Raw genomic sequence first — 21,498 nt, forward strand, 5'->3', positions numbered from 1 at the left:
TTTTTTCAAACTGCAGTATTTTGTTAATTTCTTTACACACCTCTGTTGCTTGCTATTAATTTTATTTTGTTCATTCCTAGTCATTCCTTTTTCCTTCCTCAGCTTTGCTTGATATTTATTACTTATTTTACTTCCCATTATAGCCAGAAACTATTCAGATTTCTGCACTTTTGTTCATATATTGATCTTAGATATTCCTTTGTACTAGGCCTCTCTGCAGCCAGCAGAAACATCTGGTGAGGACTAACCCCTGCCCTACTCCACTTCCAAGATCCCTAACAGAAACAATGTCAGTCACCTACTGGCACACGTTGAGCACTCACTAAATGATCTGATTCCTGCTCTGGAGGAGCACAGCCTGAGAGGGGCTCATTCAGTCCATTCTTCACAGAGACTGGATACAGCACAGTATCTCTGCAACTTGAACTTTAGATGATTGCATAAGACATGGTATTATTCCTGAAGTTATTTGGGTGCGGCAATAAAATGTTACATTTTCACCTGTCCTATCCCCTAGCAGGTATAACTGTAAGCTCCCTTACTAAGTCTGCTAACAAACTATTATTTTTAAATAATTTAAACTTTATCAAGCATTCTCTACCCCCAAATATCAGAGTTTGGTAACATATTTTAAATGGAAGGACAATTTGGCAAAGAATAAATGAAATATTCTAATAATAAATCCTAGAGTCTCTACTTAACTATTAACCAGTTGAAAAATAAAAATGACAACAAAATATCTATTTTTTATCCTCAATCCTCACAATCTCTCAGGATCATCATAGGTTCAGACATTTGAAAAGGTTTTGCCTTTCGTCTGTTAGAAGAAAGCATTTTCCCCAGTCCTTCATTCACATGAGCGTCATTTCAAGGTGACTTCCTTTGCCTGAGAGCTTGCTATGAAATAGGCAGGCACCATAACATTAACTAGAGCCAAAATTCACACCCTTTGGAAGCTCATTTGCATGAGGGATGACAAATTTTTCCTAATTCTAAGGGAAGATAAAGTCAGACACTAGAGTATTGATCTGGTAACCAAATAATATCCAGGCTGCAGAGTAGTGGTGATTTAACATGCAAGCAGGTTATTTTTGATCTGGAGCTGTGTCTAGTCTTATTGGAGCCAAGTCTGGATTCTAGGAAAGTAGAATAAAACTCTAAGGTGTGAAATCAGGAGAAAAACCTCAAAGAACTTCAGTATCTGCAGCCTTGAGTATTCCCCTTAAAAGTATTAACACTAAAAGGAAAGATGCAAAGAAAGTTATTTTCTAAGTCTTGGTTGTACTAGAAGTGAGCCCTGTAGAAATTTGGAAACATACAATCATGTCATTGATCTGAACCATAGAATCTGAGGTAGGTATGATTAATCTTTTTATGAAGGAGGAAACACCTTTCCATTGTATGAAAATGGCATCCCTAAAGCACAATTGGCAGCTTTAGATTTAAAGTGTAGGTCAAGCTAATTTTATCTTGTTTACCTCATTCTTCAGGAGCATATGGATCCAGAGACCCAAATGAGACTTCACAGTTAATGGGTCTCTAGAATATTTCTCAAGTTAATGCTATTCCGGAAGTTCTCTATTTCCTCTGATCTTGGTGAGGAGATATTTATCCTCCCTCAGAAATGACTTTAGTACTGGGCTTTTGTTCTAGGAGCCCTGTGCCTTGAGCTTTGTTTGCTTGTTGACTTCCTCTCCTGAAGCCTTGTTTAGGTTCCCAGCAATATTTTGCACTCTGCTTATTTATTCAAGGGCAACTGCCAGTGTCATTTCCTTCACCTCTGGCACGACCCTTGGTTTTGTTTTATTTTTACCTTTTTATGACTTGGGGCACTAGAAGGCTGTGAGGAAAAGATCAGTGATCAGAGGACTCAGGACACTTTGGTGTATAGTGGCTGAAAATAGGGGGAGGGCGCCAGCTTGGGAAGGTTGCAGACGCTCACTTCCTGAACAAAAATAGGTCTGAGTCTCTGCTGCAGTTGGCCAAGATTCCACCCCTTCCAGTGAAAGGAAGCAGACCACCCATCCCCCACATGCTCCATCTGTGTAGCTGGGGTCCTTACTAAGCCAAGGGCACATTCCCTGCAAGTCATGTTTTAACCGCATTGCTGAGGATGCTTTTGTGTATATTTTTGTGCTTTCTTTTTAATAAAGTTCACATTTTATCAAGACAAAAATAATTTCAGGTTACTGAGTTATTTGGCCCATCTATCCTTCCAATCCAACCGCATTTTATGTAATGTCTTCTAAATATAAACTTAAAATAATTATTTTGTCTGTGTAAAAATTATAACATGTTTATTTTGGAAATTTAGAAGAAGAACAGAGAAGCATAAAGAAAAATTCAAACTTTAATCCTACTACTCAAACTTAGCCACTAATTACATTTATATACTAATTATTATTATATATTATTATATATTATTTTATATATATTATTTTAAAGGCACAGAGACATTAAAATGAACAACATTCTTCTAGTTTTATTTCAGTCACTTATTTATTTTAACAGCAAAATTTGGAGTGTTTTAACATTTTATATCCATTTCACATAATTGAAACAAAATATACTTCTAATTGAAGTATAATTTCTATACAATAGAATAGCACCCATTTCAAGTGTTCAGTTTTATTCTGGGTAACCCTCATGAGGGTCAAGATAAGAAGCATTCCTACCACCTCAAAAAGTGGCCTCCTATCATTACTGCCTGTTTTAGGCAACCACTTATCTGCTTTATATCACTATGAATTAGATTTGTAACTTGAGAATCTTAATAAGTAGGCCCCTACAGTATGTATTCTGTCTGCCTCTCTTACTCAGCGTAGTTCTCACATGCTTTTAATCATCTATAATTCTGGGAACTACCTGCATGTATTTTAAAAGCTGTCATTCTTCGTTTAACAAATATATCACAATTATCTTCCATGTCATTAATTAATTTCTAAAATTTAATTTTCAAAGACAACATAGTATTCTGTTTTATGGATATACATTTTTTTCTCTCATAAATATTACCACTCATCACTTATGTAATGTCAATGGTTTGGATACATGTTTGTATCCATTACCAAATTTCTAAGGGATGCATTTCTATAAAAGGACTTCATAAGTTAAAGGGCATTCAGATTTTCATTATATAGTGTGCCAATTCAATCTCTCTTCAGTAGCATCGGAAAATATGTGAGGGAGTCTGAGAATGTAGCTCAGTGGCATAGTACCTGCCTGGAAAGCTCAAGGCCCTAAGTTTGTTGCCTGGTGTGTGTGTGTGTGTGTGTGTGTGTGTATGAAAAAATACTATTTCAAAGCTGAAAAGAAACCTCAGCTCAGTTCAGTGATCTCTAACTGGGGCTGTGGACATGACATGACCATAGGATGCTTTTGAAATACACTTGCACTAATTGTAAGTTGGTATATTTGAAGCTCAAGTAACTCAAATTTTGTGGATTATTTTGTAGCACAGTTTACATGGAAGTTGAAGACACTGAAGCCAAGAGAGGCTCATTACATCCTGATTTCCCTACAATTTTGTCACTTCACCAGGGTGAACACTCTACACTGATTTCCTATTACCTAAAAAGTAGCAGTGACAATAAAGACAATTGCTATAACTCTCCCTCCTTTCATTAGCTACAGTCAGTTATTTAGGTCCTTCCTTGGTGGACCTATAAGTTATAAAAACACTTTATAATGAAGAAGTTGATAAAACTACCAGGACCACTTCAGAGTGAAAGGGACTCTTCAAGTGAAAGCGACCACAAACATTCTGAAGAAAAGTCATTAAATAATGTACTTTTAAGGTACTAGCAAAATCTGAAATAAATCAACCTTTTTCATGCTACATTAACCCAATAATAAAAAATATATTTACAGTAACAGTAAATACCTCACACATTTGTGTGCACAGAAAGTTGTTCCTTGGTTTTGTTCCTACTCACTCTGCAGGAACATCGGGGCTTCCCAATTCCCAACTCTTTATCTCTTCACATTCTTCTCAAGGGAGGCTGAGAAGCAAAGAATTCTCTAATTTGAGTTCAGGATGAAACCTTTACGTACCTCACTAAGTCTAATTTTGTAGAGCTCTCAGAACAAGTATCTCTTGGTCTTTCATCTTTCATCATGGACACAGAGAAGCTGCTGAAACAAGGTATCTTCTATGGCTTCTTCCTTTCAGTAAGACTGACATAAAACAGAATAGCTGCCCAGATTATCATATCCATTCCTTAACTTCTGTGAAGTAGGACAAAGACCTTCCCTAAGATCCATTCAATTACCATACAGGGGCTACATGGTATTGCTCCCTGGAACTCTGACTATCTGATAGACGTGAGGAAAGAATTGAGTTATTATCCACTCTTGATCACAGCTCCCACTCTTTGACACAGACCTGGATTTATAGAACAATCTTGGTGAATTTTTATTCTTTACCTTTAGTTTGATCTCAGAAGCTCAGACCCAAACCCTCAAAGACATTTTCTTATGTAAATAAACAGTTGGACTATCAAGTGTTCTCCCATCGTACCTGTCTCCTGGAGGGAACCCACTCTCAGGGTGGGATTCTGACTTAAACCTACCTGGGAATCCTAGACCTACTAATCAACACATCATCAGTTCCTCAAAGCACAGCATTTTATTTTATTTGCAAGGATTCAGGATATCAGGTAAATATTATAAATCCAAGGAAAAATTTCCTAAGGATGTCCTTAAAACTTACAAAAAGAAAACTTTAAGTCAGATTGTGCAGGGAACCTAACATACATTTCAGCAGTTTATAATGACAGAGTAATTTTTTCACATACTAAACCTCAGAAATTAGTTTTTTCAAAGAAAACATCTTTATAAGTCTTAAAGGAAGAACTGCTTCTGCCAACAGCTCAGGGAACAATTCCTATTAGAAGGATGTATTTGCCTTTCATGCTTGTGGCTCCTGTATTGCAGCTGACCCCTAGATCTTCAAGTATTGATACCTGCATGCCCTTTCACAAATTAATATAGGAAAGGCCCTGATAATGAATCACTGTCCTTCCTGATTAATTATATTTTACCTATAACCATTGTTGTCTAGATAACCTAAGGCTTTAACTGTAGAATGAAATATATTTCACTAGTTTTTAAAAATGAGGGCATCAGAGAAGAAATGGAGAAAGAGTCTTGTCTGTGAATGACCAGGAAGTTATGTGTGGCCACGTAACTGACCTCTGGAAGTTAAGTTAAAGCAACTTTCTCCAGTCACAAATTGTGGTGTGTAGAACTGGTACTTTGTATATTTTCCTAAAAATTGACTTAATTTTCACTGTGAGCCCTATTTCTATAGGCATTTTTACGGTGATTCAAGTCAGATCAGTAATTTCTCTCTCATTTAAATTTAAAGTCAGACATTCAAGAATCCCTCAATGCTCAGACTCAGATCAAACATTGCAGCATTGGTGGGGAGAGGAAACAACCCATTTGCCAAATATTCTATCTGAAAATCTCTATGTTTCTCACTAAAAGTCTTAAGGATATAAGATTTTGGGATTTATTTTTTTCTTCATCCCCTAAAACAAGCCAGCTTTATGCCTCCCAGCTAAGCTCAGGGACTGATGTAGGATTAAGGTGACTGCCAAGATAAATTACACATATTTAATGGTATTTGCATCATGTACATCTGAACCAAGGCTTAGGAAGGAAAACCATAGATGAGCAAGCAAGGCTGTAGGAGGTGGCCATGGCCTTCCTTACAATCTGCCCCAGATCCCCTTTTCCTCTGATCCATCCAAGAAGGAACTAAAGCTTCTGCTAGCTTTTTCAGAAGCTTATTGTAGTAGGAGAATTTTGCTTTACTATTGTTGACTTCCCTTAGAAGCTGAACCCTGCTTTGTCCAGTATAATCCAGAAGGCAGTTTCCTTGAACTTCCTCCTCTACAAATCTTCCCTGTACCTGCACTCACTGACCAGGCCCTATTATCTTTAACTTCAGTCCAATTCTTTGCTTTATTTACCTCCTTTTGCATTAAGATTCTCATATATACCCCTTTAGCCTTTTACTTATTTCACATTTCCAATTATACAATTTGAATCTTATTTACACTTTTAGTTTTTCACACCAGAGAAACTATATGGTATTTATAGATGTGCGTCCTATTTATTTCACTTAAGAGTATGGCCTCAATATGCATCCATTTAGCTATAAATGTAGGAGAAGTGGGAAGGATAGGGCTAACGAAAGAAGGGAAAGAAAAAATATGAGAAAATGAAAAAAATGTAAACAAAGTCTTTGTAAATAGGGAAGAGTGGAGGGGGTGAAAGGAGGGAAGGGGAATGGGGAAAAATAAGAACCAAGACACATCATATAAACCAGTGATGACTGTAATTGTACTGTATACCTAAAAAGTACCAATAAACTTAATGAAAAAAAGATTCTCATATATAAATTTGATATTTTCTAAATATTATTATTTAGTAGATTTTATTCTATAATTTTCATCTACCTTTTGAGTATATTGCCGTATTTCTCATATTATTGCTTCTGGTTATGATACTTCTGACAAGGAATGATACTGGGTAGCATATTGCAATTAACTATTGATGTATCTTTCTCTTTCATTAGATGTAGTGTTCCTTAAAGGTAGGGACCATATCTGATTTATCTTGGCATCATACACAAAATCTAACACATAGTAAGTGTCCAATGCCTGTTCAGTGAATACTTAATATATGCATCTTTTCTGCTGATAAAGAATGACAGACATCCTTTTAAAAAGTCCTACCTGCTTATAGTTCATATACCCAAGGCGAAAGCCAAAGGCAGTCTGCCATCATCTAAATAATTTATCATTAGTTACTGATTTGTTGGTAAATGGTGATACCATTTAATCTTATTCCAAGCAATGAGTCAAAGCCAGCAGATCAAGGGACTTCAGATGCCTACAGTAAGATGAAAGTCAGCTTTCTGCTTGAGTCTATCAAGATACTGATTTATTAATATCACAATAGAACTACTGGAACAATATTGTTTTCTAAAATACACTCCAGCTTTTTCCCCTCTGGAATTGGACAATATAACAGATATTGTGAATTAAATCTACTGCTTTCTGTGCATCTATTACCATACTGCATAGAAATCAAATGAAGAAAATAGTGGCATGTCACATTCTCTCAGGCCTCTAATCAATATTAGCTTTGTGATTTGATTAAAGGAATTCTAAACACTTTGCATATTTTAGATCTCTTTGAAATCCTCTGAATTATCTATTAACCTCTATTTAAAGTTAAGGGACGGGTATTTAGCTCAGTAGGTTCTGCACCTTCCTAGCTAGTTCGATCCCTGGTACCAAAAAGAAAGAAAGAAAGAAAGAAAGAAAGAAAGAAAGAAAGAAAGTTGAATAAAGTAACAGCAATTGTTTTATATCAGTTCTTTTACTGGAATCCTAGAACATTCTCCATGTTGTTTCTTGAGAGACACTTATGCCATTGATAAACCTTATAGCGGTACTTACCAGAATGAATTAAAAATAGACTTAAGCAAAATTCTAAATACAGCTCATCTTGGTAGACAGAAGAAATACTAGACACTCAGTATCTTTAAAATTGTAAACACTTTAAGTTACTGCAAAACTTAGAAAGTCCTATTTGAATAGTGTTTTTCTTTTCACATTTATATATTCCTTGAACAGTACCTATTCACATATTCTTCCCCACAGAAATAACAAAAAGTTGTGATTCAGGGCCAACCAAGACTAATGTTAATCTTAATTGATGAAGACTTGTTAAATCAGAAAAATATTATACATATTTCAAATGTTAATGAAAGCCAGTGTGGCCTTTACTAGGATGAAACTGGGGATAATGTTACATGTTAATGGTTTCTTTCACTAATGAATAGAAAACATTTCTCTCCAACTAACCAACATTACTCAGAGTTGAAACTTTAGTCGCATGTTTAATGATTTCAAAATTATGTCAAGAAAACAAGCAGAAACAACTCATCTTTGTGTGGCCATCAATGATTTTGAAGTTTCCCCAGTACTCAACCCTCAGAAATGTGGTCCATTTTTCACAATATCTGACTGGACTGTTAGGACTTGTCTAATTTGAACATGCCAGCTGGCGAAGATATGAAGCCTCTTCTTCTAGGAAATTGAAAGCCACATGGATATAACAAAGTTCATTGGTTTGGAGCCTGGGTTTTAATGCTGTCTCATCACTTTTTTAGCTATGTGGTCCTCACCAATTAAGCAGAATTTCTCTGAACTCTATTTTCCTAACCAACAATATGTAGTTAGGAATTTTTGTTCTGTGAGACTTAAATAAAATAACTGAAATGCTTAGCACAGGAAAAATTTGTGCTCAATAAATGATATTTAGTAAGAAATTTTTGCTCAGTAAATTCTCAGAATGTGAATTACCTAGAGCCAAACATGATATGGTTTGGTGTTAGCATAAGAAACCGAAAGTAGGGTAAATAGTTATTTGAAAATAGTCACAGTTGAGCAAACAACGTCAATATCAAGAGATGGATAACAGACACTAAATGCTGTAAGAGGAGAGTAGTTTTTTTTTTTTGTATTTAAGAAGGTTTAAACATTTTTATGAAGGCATAGCCTTAGCTTTCAGAAGAACAAATATTTGTTGAGGACTTCTATAACCAGGACCAAACACTATGAGATAATACTAAAATTATTTATTCAGTAAATATGAATTGTACTTAATTACATGTTAAGCACTGCTATATGTGCTGGCGGAGAAGCAATGAACTGCTCTTGTAGAATTTACATTCTAATAATACAGGAAGTATAAAGAATATTCCTTTCTTCCAAGCACTCATTACTTTTTTACGCGATAAGAACCTTTACATTAAAAGGGCAAAGAATAACAATAATAATGGCAACAAAAAATATAAGAAATGCCACCAGGAGACTCAGTGAAGCAGCGGAAGGGATTTATGGTGAGAGAGATCTGAATTCAAGTGCAGGCTTTGATAGCACCTCTGGGCCTGAGACAACAAAACATTTTATGAGAGTCTCATATCCTGTGCCATAAAATAATCATTAAAAGAGTTGATTTACACAGTTGTTCTGATGACTAAGTAAAATTATAGGTGTAAATCCCTTCACAGTGTGACATAGATACATGAATGGCTTAACTGACAAGGCTTGATGGGTACCTCCAATGACAATAGGCTGTGGCAAGACAGACAAGAGGAGAATGTCCATTCTAGGCCAAGGAAAGAGCTTGATGTAAAATATGAATTTTGAATAGCACCAATAAGGCTATTGCATAGAGTTCAAACAGATAAGCAAGTAGAGAAATAACTCAAAAGATAGGTAGTTCTCAGATGAGCCACAAATGACTTTTCCAAAGTTAAAATAATTAGAATGAAGACATTGAAACACAGTGTAATTAGGTGAATTTCCCAAGGTGGTATCATTAACAGTGAGGGTAGAATCCTAAAATGCATCTGGTGCTCTGTGTCTTTGATGGCCTGGCCAGTGGTTAAGGCAATATCTTATCAACCTCTTCAATTCATGTCTAGAAACTCACAGCCTGTTAGACATTTTTCAGAGACAGAGCAGATAACACACCCAGCCCTGTAGTTTAAGTGTTGCATTTATGGCGAGAAAGAGCAATTCTGAAGCAACCAAGGGGAATGAAAAACAAGGGGCTATTTCTCAAAAATGAGATGGTGCTTTGCAAAAATGAGCTGACTTTATGATGCCATCTGGAAAATGCTTTTGTATTCCCAAAACACAGTGCACTGAGCATAACTTAAAGTTGACTAACCAGCTCCAAAACACTCTCTTCTGCTTCTTCACATATGGATGTAGCCTACAGGAATAAACATTATTATTCTTTGGACAGGACATCTGGTGCAACTTCTCAGCAAAAAGGTGTGCAATTCTAGGGTAAATTTCAATGGAGCACATCAGCTTAACTTTGGAAACTTCAGGCTTGAGCCAATCCCTGGTGACTGAACTTGTTCAGAAAAAAAATCAGTACTTCTAGACCATCTTTTAACCAAGGAGATTCTCTCCTTCCTCCCTTTTCCCTTTCTTCTTTCCCCCTCCCTTCTCTCTCTCTCTTCCTGCCTTCTCTTCTGCCTTCCTTCCAGTGCTTAATAAGAATGCCTGAGATGTGCAAGGTACCATGGTATACTCAGACAGAATTAAGAATTTCAAATGGGTTTGAACCTAAGTCATTGTATCTTAGTCAGACCTCCCACTGCTTACAGTGGCAGATGTTCCTCACAGTTTCTTCCCAACTAACAACATTTTTTCACATAATTTATTGTAATTGGATATTGGAATTATGGACAAAGAGATTTTTTCTCAAGTTTAGCAATAGAGCCTAATTTTAACACTGGTAGAAAAGATTTAGGATCTTATATACGATAGAAACTTTCATTAATTTGGATAGAAATTAAGTTGAAGCTAACATTGCTTTATAAAAAAATAGGAACATTTAATTTGCTGAAGAGAACAAATTGTTTTCAAACAATTAGAAACATCAATTTATGGATAAGCAACAGATCTGTTAAATACAAATCATTCTCTCTATTTACTGAAGAAGCTTTCCAACTCCCTTGCTTGATAGTACTTAATTAGCTTAACTTGAATTGCTTTATTTAATTGAAATTAATAGAACAAGGTTTCCCTTTAATTTATATTTTGAAATTGACTCCCCCACTTGTTCTACAAATAGTGATACTTAATAAAATCTGCTTTAAAAAACATGTTTCCCCTTTGGCACATATTGATGCTGAATATATTATGCTTTTATATGAGGCTTCGTTATTTGGTTTATTGTTTGTATGGACATTGTTGCTTCATTCTAACTCAGCCTTTTTTGGCTTGGAAAAGTATCCCTAGCTACTCCTCAGACAAGACAGAAAGTAAACAGTGAGTTTGGCTATTGGAACTTCTTATAAAAAGACTTGGTTGGGGAAAATGAAGCTTGAAATGCATAATTGGAATAAAATATTTGTTTTCTGTGTTGTGATACTGTGGGTAGTAAAAGTGATGGGCTATTTATGTGTCAGTTATTATTATTTTAAAGAGCTTAAAAGAAAGGAAATAGAAATACTCTTACAACCTTTGGGATCAAACAGTTGTTTCAGATGTGGCTTCATCATATATTACATCTGTTACCCTTGAGTACACAGACTTTTCCCAGTCCCATTTAAATGTCAAATGCAAGTAATTTTACAGCTATTTAACAATTGCTAGATCACATTCATTGCATTGTTAATAATATGTACCAAGCATAACTGTAGAGTCTTACACATAATATTTTCAACCATCAAAGCTATTGACATAGATAATTTTATAACTCCATTTTGCAGATAAAGATATGGAATCACAGAGATAGTAACTTACTTGCGTAAGGTCGCACAGCAGCAAGTAACAAGGCTTGAGCTACAATAGATACAGCTCAGTGTCCATTTTCACTCTCTAGTTCTAAAAGCATTTTTATTTATCTATTCATCAATTCATTTATTTACATGTTTGTTTTGTTTTTTGGTACCAGGGATCAAACTCGGGTCCTTGCACTTGCAAGGCAGGCAACAGAACCACTGAGCTAAATCCCCATCCCCATTTATTTATATATTTAGACCAAGGTCTCACTATGTATTTCAGGGCTACCTTGAACTCACTATGTATTCCAGGCTGGCCTCAAACTTGCAGAAATTCTCTTGCCTCAGCCACCCATGGTTTGGGAGTACAGGCGTGTTGGTACCATGTCTGTCTCTAGTTTTGGAAGTTAAAGTGAAAACTGAAGAGGTTGAACTATATAAAACCACACAGAAAGACATCATATGGAGTTATTTTATATTTCAAATTATTCTCAACTTCCTTTTCTGGCTCTTTCTTTCCTAATCTTCAGGAGATTGGAGTGCCTCAGGGGTCTTGCCTGGCCCCTGTCTTCCCATCTATACTCTCCCACAAGAGCTCCTCCATTCCTAAGTCTGTGAATATTAATTAGGAGCTGAAGGCTCCTAATTCTCAATCTCCACCTCTGACATTTCTCAATTCTTCTGATTCACATAGCCTTCTACCTACTTTTACACTACGTCTCTAACTTAGCCCAAAAATTGGCACACTTTATTTCTCTTTTAGATCTGCTTTTCCCTTCATTGTTTTCAATCCTCAGAAAATGGTACAGCCATCAGCCCTTGAAGGACAAAAGTTGAGATAAAAATATAAGGTTTATGTTCCTGTGGCAAATCTTTCTGCAAGTCCTAACTTATTTACCTTTCTCCACACTTACAAACAGCCTATTTCAAACCACTACTCTCTCTCTTGTTTAGCTATTGTGAGAACCTCTTAACAATGGTTGGTAAGATGTCTCTCTGGCTTCCACATAAATCCACTATGTGTCCAGAAATACTGTGTTCATTTTAGAATACAATTCAGTTCAGGTTACTCTTCTTAAAATATCTTCCACTGCATCTAAATTAAACTCGACTTTTTTACCATGATTCACAAAGACACCCACGATCTGGGCCCTGCCAATGTTGCCAGACATTATTTCCCTCCCCTATTTCCAGCCACTCTGAGAATATGACTTGGCTACAGATTTTTTGGCTCATTTCTGTTTTCAGACAATTTTGCCCTGACTTTCTCACTACTACTGGGAATATGTACTCTGTGATAATATAATGACTAATATTTCTCTGTCAGTTTGTACTGCAAACATTGCTGTTACAGAAAAGGTTCTCCATTAGCCAGTTTGAAGCAGCTCTGCCTTTTATCCCTTTTATTTTTTCCACTTAACTGTTTGTAACTTCATAATAGTTTTTATTGTCTGCTCCTGGGCTATGGTTTAGACCAGTATCCCCTGGAGACCCATGAGTTAAAGGTTTGGTCCCAGGCTGTGGTGGCTGTTGGGAGGTGGTAGAAACTTTAGGAGGTGGGGCCTGCTGGGGAGTTTGAAATCACTGGGGGTGTGCACTTGAAGGTATTTTAGGACTCTTCATCTCCTTTTTTCTTCTCAGACACCATGAAGTAAACAGGTTGCTTTGTCACATGTTCCTTCCTTCACTAGAGGCCTAAAACCAACAGACCCAAATGACCACTGACCAAAATCCTTAAAATTGGAAGGCAAAGTAACCTTCTGTCTTTATAAACAAATGATCTCATACATTTGTTACAGTGATAGAAAGCCTACAGGGATAACATGCTTGCCAAAGACGCACACACAAACATGTATCTGTTCACTTAGGAACTGATGAGAAGCAACATGGCAGCTGAGTGAGATCCCCTAGGGATCATCTCCTCACTGATACACCAGTGTGAATAGCTATCCAAGCACCTAAATACTTTCACAAGAGCCAAAGAAGCCACATGGAGACCACAGGGCCTGGTTTTAATGTAACTGAATAAAAAGGTATACTGAAAAACAAAATGTTGTCTGCATCAAACCTTCCCCAACTCCAAGCAGCACAGCTTGATGCAGGTGCCTCATGCTCAGGTGGGGGAGAGAATTAAGCCGAGGCCTTAGTCTTGACACCCAGCACTAAGCCTCTCTTCAGTAAAACCCAGAGCCAGGCAGGACTCCATGTTCCTTACCCCAAGGCCTGGAATTTCATTAGTCAGATGGCCAATTCCCTCTACCACTTCTCTAACAACTTTGGGCAGCAGAGCTGGGAGTAAGATTCACGCTACCTGCCAGAGAGCAGGGTGTAAAAGCTAGTAGAGGACTTGGTCTTGCAGTTCACAGTGAAGCCAATTGCATTGAATCTCATTGCTGGGTGGTGACTGAAGGGCCCAAATGCAGGTCAGAGATCAAAGACAGAGCCTCTAGTCCTGCTCTGACATCAAGCAAATATCTGTGCGCCGGTGGAATGGACTCATTACTGCCAATTGCAGTGTGGCCTGAGTGCCCTCCTGACACTGAGAAGATACTTGTGGTTGTAAGATTCAGGCATGATCCAGTTTACCATCAGCTTTGTCAGCCAAGGGACTTGCCTTCATCAACACTACCTTGACTTTGGGCAGCATAAGGTGAAATAAGACTCCACTGAAGCTAGGACGGGGAAGTTAGCATAGGATATTGCCTTAGAACACAGAACAGGTGGGAAAAAACTAACTCTAGGCAGATTCTAGTGGCCTACTTCCCCAGGTAGATGTCTCTGGACAGATCTTCTGAAATGGCCTCAGTGCCACCTGGAGACATGGAATTCTAGTCTATTGGATTCCTAGTCCAGCCATTATCCAGACACAAGCCATAGTAGGTAGACAATCAAAAACATTAAGTATGTCCAACATTTTTTATCATGTTAATCAGAAACCATATAACCATTAAGCAATATTCTCCTATTGGCCATTTTTCTCGCCCCCTGGTAACCTCTAATCTATATTGTATATATATGAATTTAAGTATTCTAAGTACTTTATGTAAATCAAATTATACAATACATGTCCTGTTGTATCTGGCTTATTTCACTTACCTTATTATTTTAAAGGTTCATACCTGTTGTAGCATGTTATAGCTTGTATCTAGATGTCCCCTCAAAGCCTCATGTGGTCATAGGTTGGGCTTTTCAGAGGTGGCTGGATCTAGAGTATGTGATGTGGGGACTAAGGGTGCATGATTACTCAATTAGTCCACTGATTGGTTTGGCATGGTTCTGGTTGTAGATAATGGGAAAGCTCACACTGGGTTTGAGTGCTACCTGCCCTATGACCATATAGACTGCATAGAATACAAGGGACAGAAAGAGGGCTGCTATAGTTGCTTGTTGCTGCTGCTCTCTATTCGTCTGTCTGTCTGTCTTCTGCTACCTCCTGCCTACTGTGATGTCCCTCTACCATGCCACCATTCCTTGGAGCCAGTGGATTATGGACCGAAACCTCTACTAACTGTGATCCAAATAAACCTTTCCTCCTTCAATATTGGATGTTGGGTATTTTGTCTCATCAATGAGATACCACCTCAGTGCTAGGTTGCCCACAGCAATATAGTCTGGCCTTGATTAACTGTGGGCTCAAGGTTATGATATGACCTTGTGGCAATGCTGATCATATGGCATAAAAGCCTGGGGCTAGTCCATCCACCGGGTCTGTGCCCAGAGCTGGTCAACTCCTGTAGTACTCAACCATAGGCCAGTGGCTAGACAAGGCATCTGGGCTTTCCCCAGCCCCAAGAAGAGACTTTGGGAGATAGACTTTCCTTTTTAAGGACTACCTTAGTTTATGCTGAACAACATACCAACTGCAGATTCATAGAAAACATCTAGTACTAAATGGTGGAAATGACAACAGAGTTAGAGAAAATAAGCAGGCTGCTTAGTATTTTTGGAAAGATAGGCACAAAAAAGCCATATTACAAAGATTGAAATAAATACCTAGTCCTTCAATAACCACACAGCAAGCATAGAGAGATTTCCAGGAAGCATGACCTCATCTGATGGACAAATTAAGGTGCCAGAAAACTAACACAAAGTAACTAGTGTAGGCGAACTTTTGGATTAGCATTTTGATAAAGCTGTTTTAAAGAAATTTAATAAGGAATGAGATCAGTTTTTTAATGTTCAGTAAGAAATCTGTGAAAATGAGTTGAAAAATATACTACAAAAAATTAAAAATATAACAGAAGCCATCTATAGCAAATAAGTCAATGAAAGAATCAGTGAGCTTGTTGTGAGACTATTTAAAAACATAATCAGATGAAAAAAGATAAAGAATAAAAAAGCTTATAGAAACTTAGGGATTACATTGAAAGAACAAATATTCAGGGTAATGGGATTCAAAAGAGTCTTAAGAATATTAAAGAGGTAGAGAAAGATTATACAAAGAAATAACAGAAAACTTTCCAGACCTAGGGAAAGATACAAATAACATGTACAGGAAGGTCAAGGGTCACAAATCAGATTCAACTCAACCAAATTAACCCCGAGACTTTTCACAGTCAAGCTTTTGAAAATGAAAAATTAAAAGGTTCTCAAGATAGCAAAAGAAAAGAAACAATGCATAAAGACATCTCAATTAACCTGACAGAAAATTTCTTAGAAGAAACCTTACAGGATAGAAAGAGGGTGACATGAGATTTCAGAGAATTGAATGAAAAAGGTGCCAGTAAAAAATACTGTACTGACCAAAGCTTTTCTTTAGAAATGAAGGAGAGATAAACACATTCCTGGAAAAACAAAAACTGAGTGCATATAACTCTACCAGACCTGTCCTTTAAAAAATGCTAAAAGAAGTTCTTCAAACTTAAAATAAGAGACATCAATTATAAGAGAAACAACAAAAAAGAAGGTATAAAACTCACTGTTAAGGGCAACTATAAACAAATTTAAAATGCTTTAGTATTGAAACATGGTGCATAAAGCATTCATATCTTCAGTATGAAGATGAAGAAAAAAGTAAATAAAATAATTACTAGATTTATATGGCAAAAGTAATATAAAATGGAATATAATAATATAATTATATTAATTATGTTACTATAATAATATGGCAATATAAATAAGACACACATGTGTAAATACTGAATAGTCTCTCTGGTGTGAATATTCTGCAATAATGCAGAAGATCCTAATAAGATTATTGACATTTAGAAATGGGAAGAAAGGAGCTAAAGGTGTAGGGAAGGTGGGATGGGTAGGGGAAGGGTAATAAGGGAAAAGAAAAAAAATGTGAGATAATGAAAAGATGGAAATAAAGTGTTTGTAGATTGGGTGGGGGAGAGGGTGTGAAGGGAGGTCAGGGACAAGGGGAAAAAATGAGAACCAAGACCTGTCATGTAGAGGTACAAATTCCCAACCATGAATGTAACTGTACTGTTTAACTAAAATGTACCAATAAACTCAATTAAAGCTGAAAAAAATAAAAAAATAAAAAAAATAAAATGGAGTATAAAAATCTAAGACATGGGGAGAATGGAATATAAGTAGAGAGTTTATTTAGATATTTTTTGTTTATTTATCTTTACTATCATGGTGAGTTCCTATCATTTCAAAATCGTTTGTTATAATCAAAATATGTTTGTATGCCTCATGGTAATCAAAGCGCAAAAAATTATAGATGAATAAAAATAATAAGAAGGAATCAGAACTATTAGTGTAAATTACCTACAAAGCAAGAATGTTAAAGAATAAGAAAAGAGCTACAATAAAATTAGAAAATACATTACAAAAAGTAAACAGACTAATTCTCTGATTAACATGCATACAGGATTGAATGCATTTTAAAAGGCCCAACAATATATTTCTTATAAAAAAAGCTAATGCACTTGTAAAGAAATGCATAAATTGTAAAGGTGTAGGGAAAGGGGGAAGGGTAGGGGCAAGGAAATAAGGGAAAAGAAAAAATATGAGAAAATGAAAAAATGGAAATAAAGTGGTTGTAAAGGGAGAGGGGAGGAGGAGTGAAGGGAGGGCAGGGACAAGGGGAAAAAGTGAGAACCAAGACCTGTCGTGTGAAGGTACAGGATCCCAGGGATGAATGTAACTGTGTTGTAGACCTAGATTGTACCAATAAACTCAATAAAAAGAAAAAAAAAAGAAATGCATAAATTGGAAGTGAAGAGCTAGAATAACATACTCCATGTAAAAAGGAAGTAGGAGAAACTATATTCCTATCAGACAAAATAGACTTTAAATCAAAAGTAGTAAAAAGAAGACAATTTATTATATAATGATAAATGGGTCAATTCAGCAGAAAAAATTTATAATTTTAAATAAACATACACCCAATATCACAGACCCTAACATGTAAAGCATGTAAAGCAAATACAGTGTTAATAGACCTAAAGTACAATAATAGCCAGGGACTTTTAGTGATGGACAGATTGTCAACATAGAATATCATAAAAAAAAAGAGTACTCAAAGTGTACCCTGGATCAAGGGTCCTAACAGATACAGACAGAAAATTTAATCCATAATTTCACCCAAATACATACTCTTCTCATCAGCACATAGAACATTTTTGGGGATAGATAATATAATAGGGCACAAAACAAGGCTTAGTTTATGTGCTGCCGAAGCGAGCACATAAACAAGCCTTAGTTTTAAAAACTGAAATGATACTGCATATCTTCTCTGAACCCAAAGCAATAAAACTAGAAATCAATAATAAAAAACTTTGGAAACTACAAATATATGAAAATCACACAAGAAACTCTTAATAAGCAATGGACCAATGAAATCAAGAAGAAAATTTAAAAATTTTTTTGAAATAAATGAAAGTAGAGACATACAGTGAAACAATGAGCTGTTTCTTTGAAGAGATATATAAAATTGGCAAACCTTTCAATCAATCAATTAAGAAAAAGAGACTGAGTCAAAATCATAGATGAAATCATAGACGTTACTACTAATAGCACAGAAGTACCAATGGTCATTTGGAATTGGTATGAACTATATACCAACAAAGTTGATAACCTATATAAAATAGACAAATTTCTGGACAATTACATCTTGTCAAGATTGAATCAGGAAGTAGAAAAATTAAATAGACCAACAAGAAGTAGAGAGATTACAGCAATAAAAAGTCTATAAATAGAAAGTACTATATGGCCTCACTGCTGAATTCTTTTGAACATTTAAAGAAGAATTAATACCAATCCTCCCTGAATTATTGCAAAAAACTGAGGAGGACAAAATGCTTCCAAACATATTTGACAAAGCAAAACCAGACAAGGATACAATGAAGAAAGACTATAGGCTAGTATCATTGATGAACATAATTACAAAAATCCTTAGCAAGATGCCGGCCTACAAAATCCAACAGCATGTTTAAAAGATTATTCATTATGATCAACTATGATCAAGTAGGATTGATCCCAGTGATTCACATATGGTTTTACATGCACAAGTCAATGAATGGGATATATAACATTAGCAGAATGAAGTACAAAAATCATATAATCACCAACACATGTAGAAAAGGAATTTTATAAAATTCAACATCTTTTCATGATGAAAATGTTGAACAAATTAGTTATATAAGGATGCACCTCAATATAATAAAGACCATTTATAATAAGCCAACAGGTAATGTGGTACGTAGGGCCCCTTCCAATGAGTTGGGGTGGTGACTTTTGCAATGTAGCCATATCAGCCTCTGTGTAGCATGTGTAGTTCTGATGTGACTCTGTAACATAAATCATAGCCAACCAGACTATAGAATGTGAATGTATACCCAACCAGACTGTAAAATGTTACTGTATGTCCATATAAGGAAAAAAAAGACACCAAAATTGTATACAATGGTGCTATTACTCCATGTTCAGCACTCAGCCTTTGGATATGAATCCGCTGAGTTAGTGCTGGCACAAATAAAGCTGCTTCCTGGAAAAAGGCTGCAGCGTTCTGTCTCTACATGAAAATTCCACAGCAGAAGTATTATACTGAGGGAAAAAATTGAAAGATTTTTCCTTAAAATGTGAAAAAGAGAATGATGCCTGCTTCTATCACTTTTATTAAATATAGCACTGAATGTCCTTGCCACGGCAGTTAGATGACCTTAAGAAATAAAGGACATATAAATTGGAAAAAGTGGAAACAAATTTGTCATTGTTTGTAAAAGACACAATCTTATACATAGGAAATTCAGAAAACTCTACAAAAAAAAGCTATTAGGATTAACACACATTTTTTTGGCAAAGTTGCAGGATATAAAGGCAGCAACATACAAAAATCAGTATCATTGCTATATGCCATTAACCAATAATCTGAAATAGATATTAAGAAAGTACCTCATTCACAATACCGACAGAATGGTAAAATATCTAGCAATTAGTTTAAAAAAATATCTACAATAAAAATGATTGTTGTCCCAACACTTACAATTTAAAGGAGGTGGGGTTTATTTTAGGTCAGGATTTCGGAGGGTTCAGTACAGTTAACAAACTTCAAGGCAGAATTTTCATGGTAAATGAGCATGAGAAAGCAAAGGTGCTCAGCCAGGAAGAAAAGAGGGAGGAGCTGGCACAAGAGTACATCCTTCCAGGTCATGCCCCAAGTGACCCACCCCTCCAACAAGTGAATTTATCAATGAATTAATTAACTATTGAGTATGGTGCCGTCATGATCCAATCATCTTCCAAAAGTCCCACCTCTAAACACTTGACTTTTGGTTACCAAAAGCCATTATAAGATGTTAAGTTCATAGATTACAATGATCAACACTGTTATACTGTCCATACTACCAAAATGATTTACCAATTCAATGCAATCCCTGTCAAAATGCTAGAACCAGGAAAAAATTCTAAAATTTATATAAAACTACAAAAAAATGAAATAAATCAATCTTAAGTGTAAAGGACAAACTAGGAGGCCTTATAGTACCTGACTTCAAAATATACTATAAAAAAAATCACCTAGGGTCCAGAGATTTAGTTCAGTGGTTCCACCACTTGCCTCGCAAGCACAAAGACCCAAGTTCTATCCTCAGTATCAAAAAACAAAGCAAAACAAACAAAAAAAAACAAAACACTATAAAGCTGTAGTAATCAGAGCAGATATGTTTTTATGGCATAAAAACAGACACACAGACAAATGGAACGCAATAGACTACCCAGAAATAAGCCCGCATATCTTTAGCCAACTGATTTCAAGAAAAATGCTAAGAATACACAGAGAAAAGGCAGACTTTTCAATAAATGGTACAGGGAAACTTGGGCATCTCTATGCATAAGGATAGAACTAGACCTGTCTTTTTTTTTTTCTTTCTTTTGAGACAGGGTCTTGGTCTGTAATTCAGACTGGTCTTGAACTCACTATTTAGTCCAGGCTGGCCTCAAACTCATGGAAAACTCTTGCCTCGGTCTCCTGAGTACTACTATTAACAGGCATGCATAACCATGCCAAGCTAGATCTCTGTCTTTCACCAGTTATAAAAATATTAAATATAATGGACCAGATAAATTAAATGTAAGACATGAGACAATGAAGCAAGTAGATTAAAACACATAGAAATGTTTCAAGACCTCAGAATAGGAAGACTTTTTGGGGGGTCAAGAACTATAGAGCACAAGAAACAAAAGTTAAAATAGACAAATGGAATTACATTAAGCCAAAAGCTTCCACGTTACAAAGGAGACAATCATAAGTGTTATGTTTAGATTGAAAATGTTCCACAAAAAGTTTACATGTTCAGAAATGGGGCTTTCAGAAGGTGATTGGGTCATGATGTCTCTAATGTCATCAGTGGATTAATCCATTAATCCAAAACTTAATTGCATTATTGGGAAATAATGGAAATTTAGGAAGTGGAGCATAGTTAAAGGAAAGAGCTCATGGGGGCATGGCTTTAGAGACTATGTCTTGTCCCTGGCCCCAACTTTTATGGCTGTCTTTTGCTACTTTTTGGCTGCCGTGAAGTGCAAAGCTTTTATCTACCACACTTTTCTTCCATGTTTCTGCCTTACCACAGGCCTAAAAACAATGGAGTCAGAGTGCTGTGGACTAAAACCTCTGAAACCATGAGCCAAAATAAATCCTTTATTTTCTAAATTGTTTTTCTAGTTATTTGGTCACAGCAATGAAAAACTGACACTAACAGGAAAGTGACAAC

This window comes from Fukomys damarensis, unplaced genomic scaffold (assembly GCF_012274545.1).
Source record: "Fukomys damarensis isolate Sample0158 unplaced genomic scaffold, DMR_v1.0_HiC HiC_scaffold_16, whole genome shotgun sequence".
In the NCBI taxonomy this organism is placed as follows: domain Eukaryota; kingdom Metazoa; phylum Chordata; class Mammalia; order Rodentia; family Bathyergidae; genus Fukomys; species Fukomys damarensis.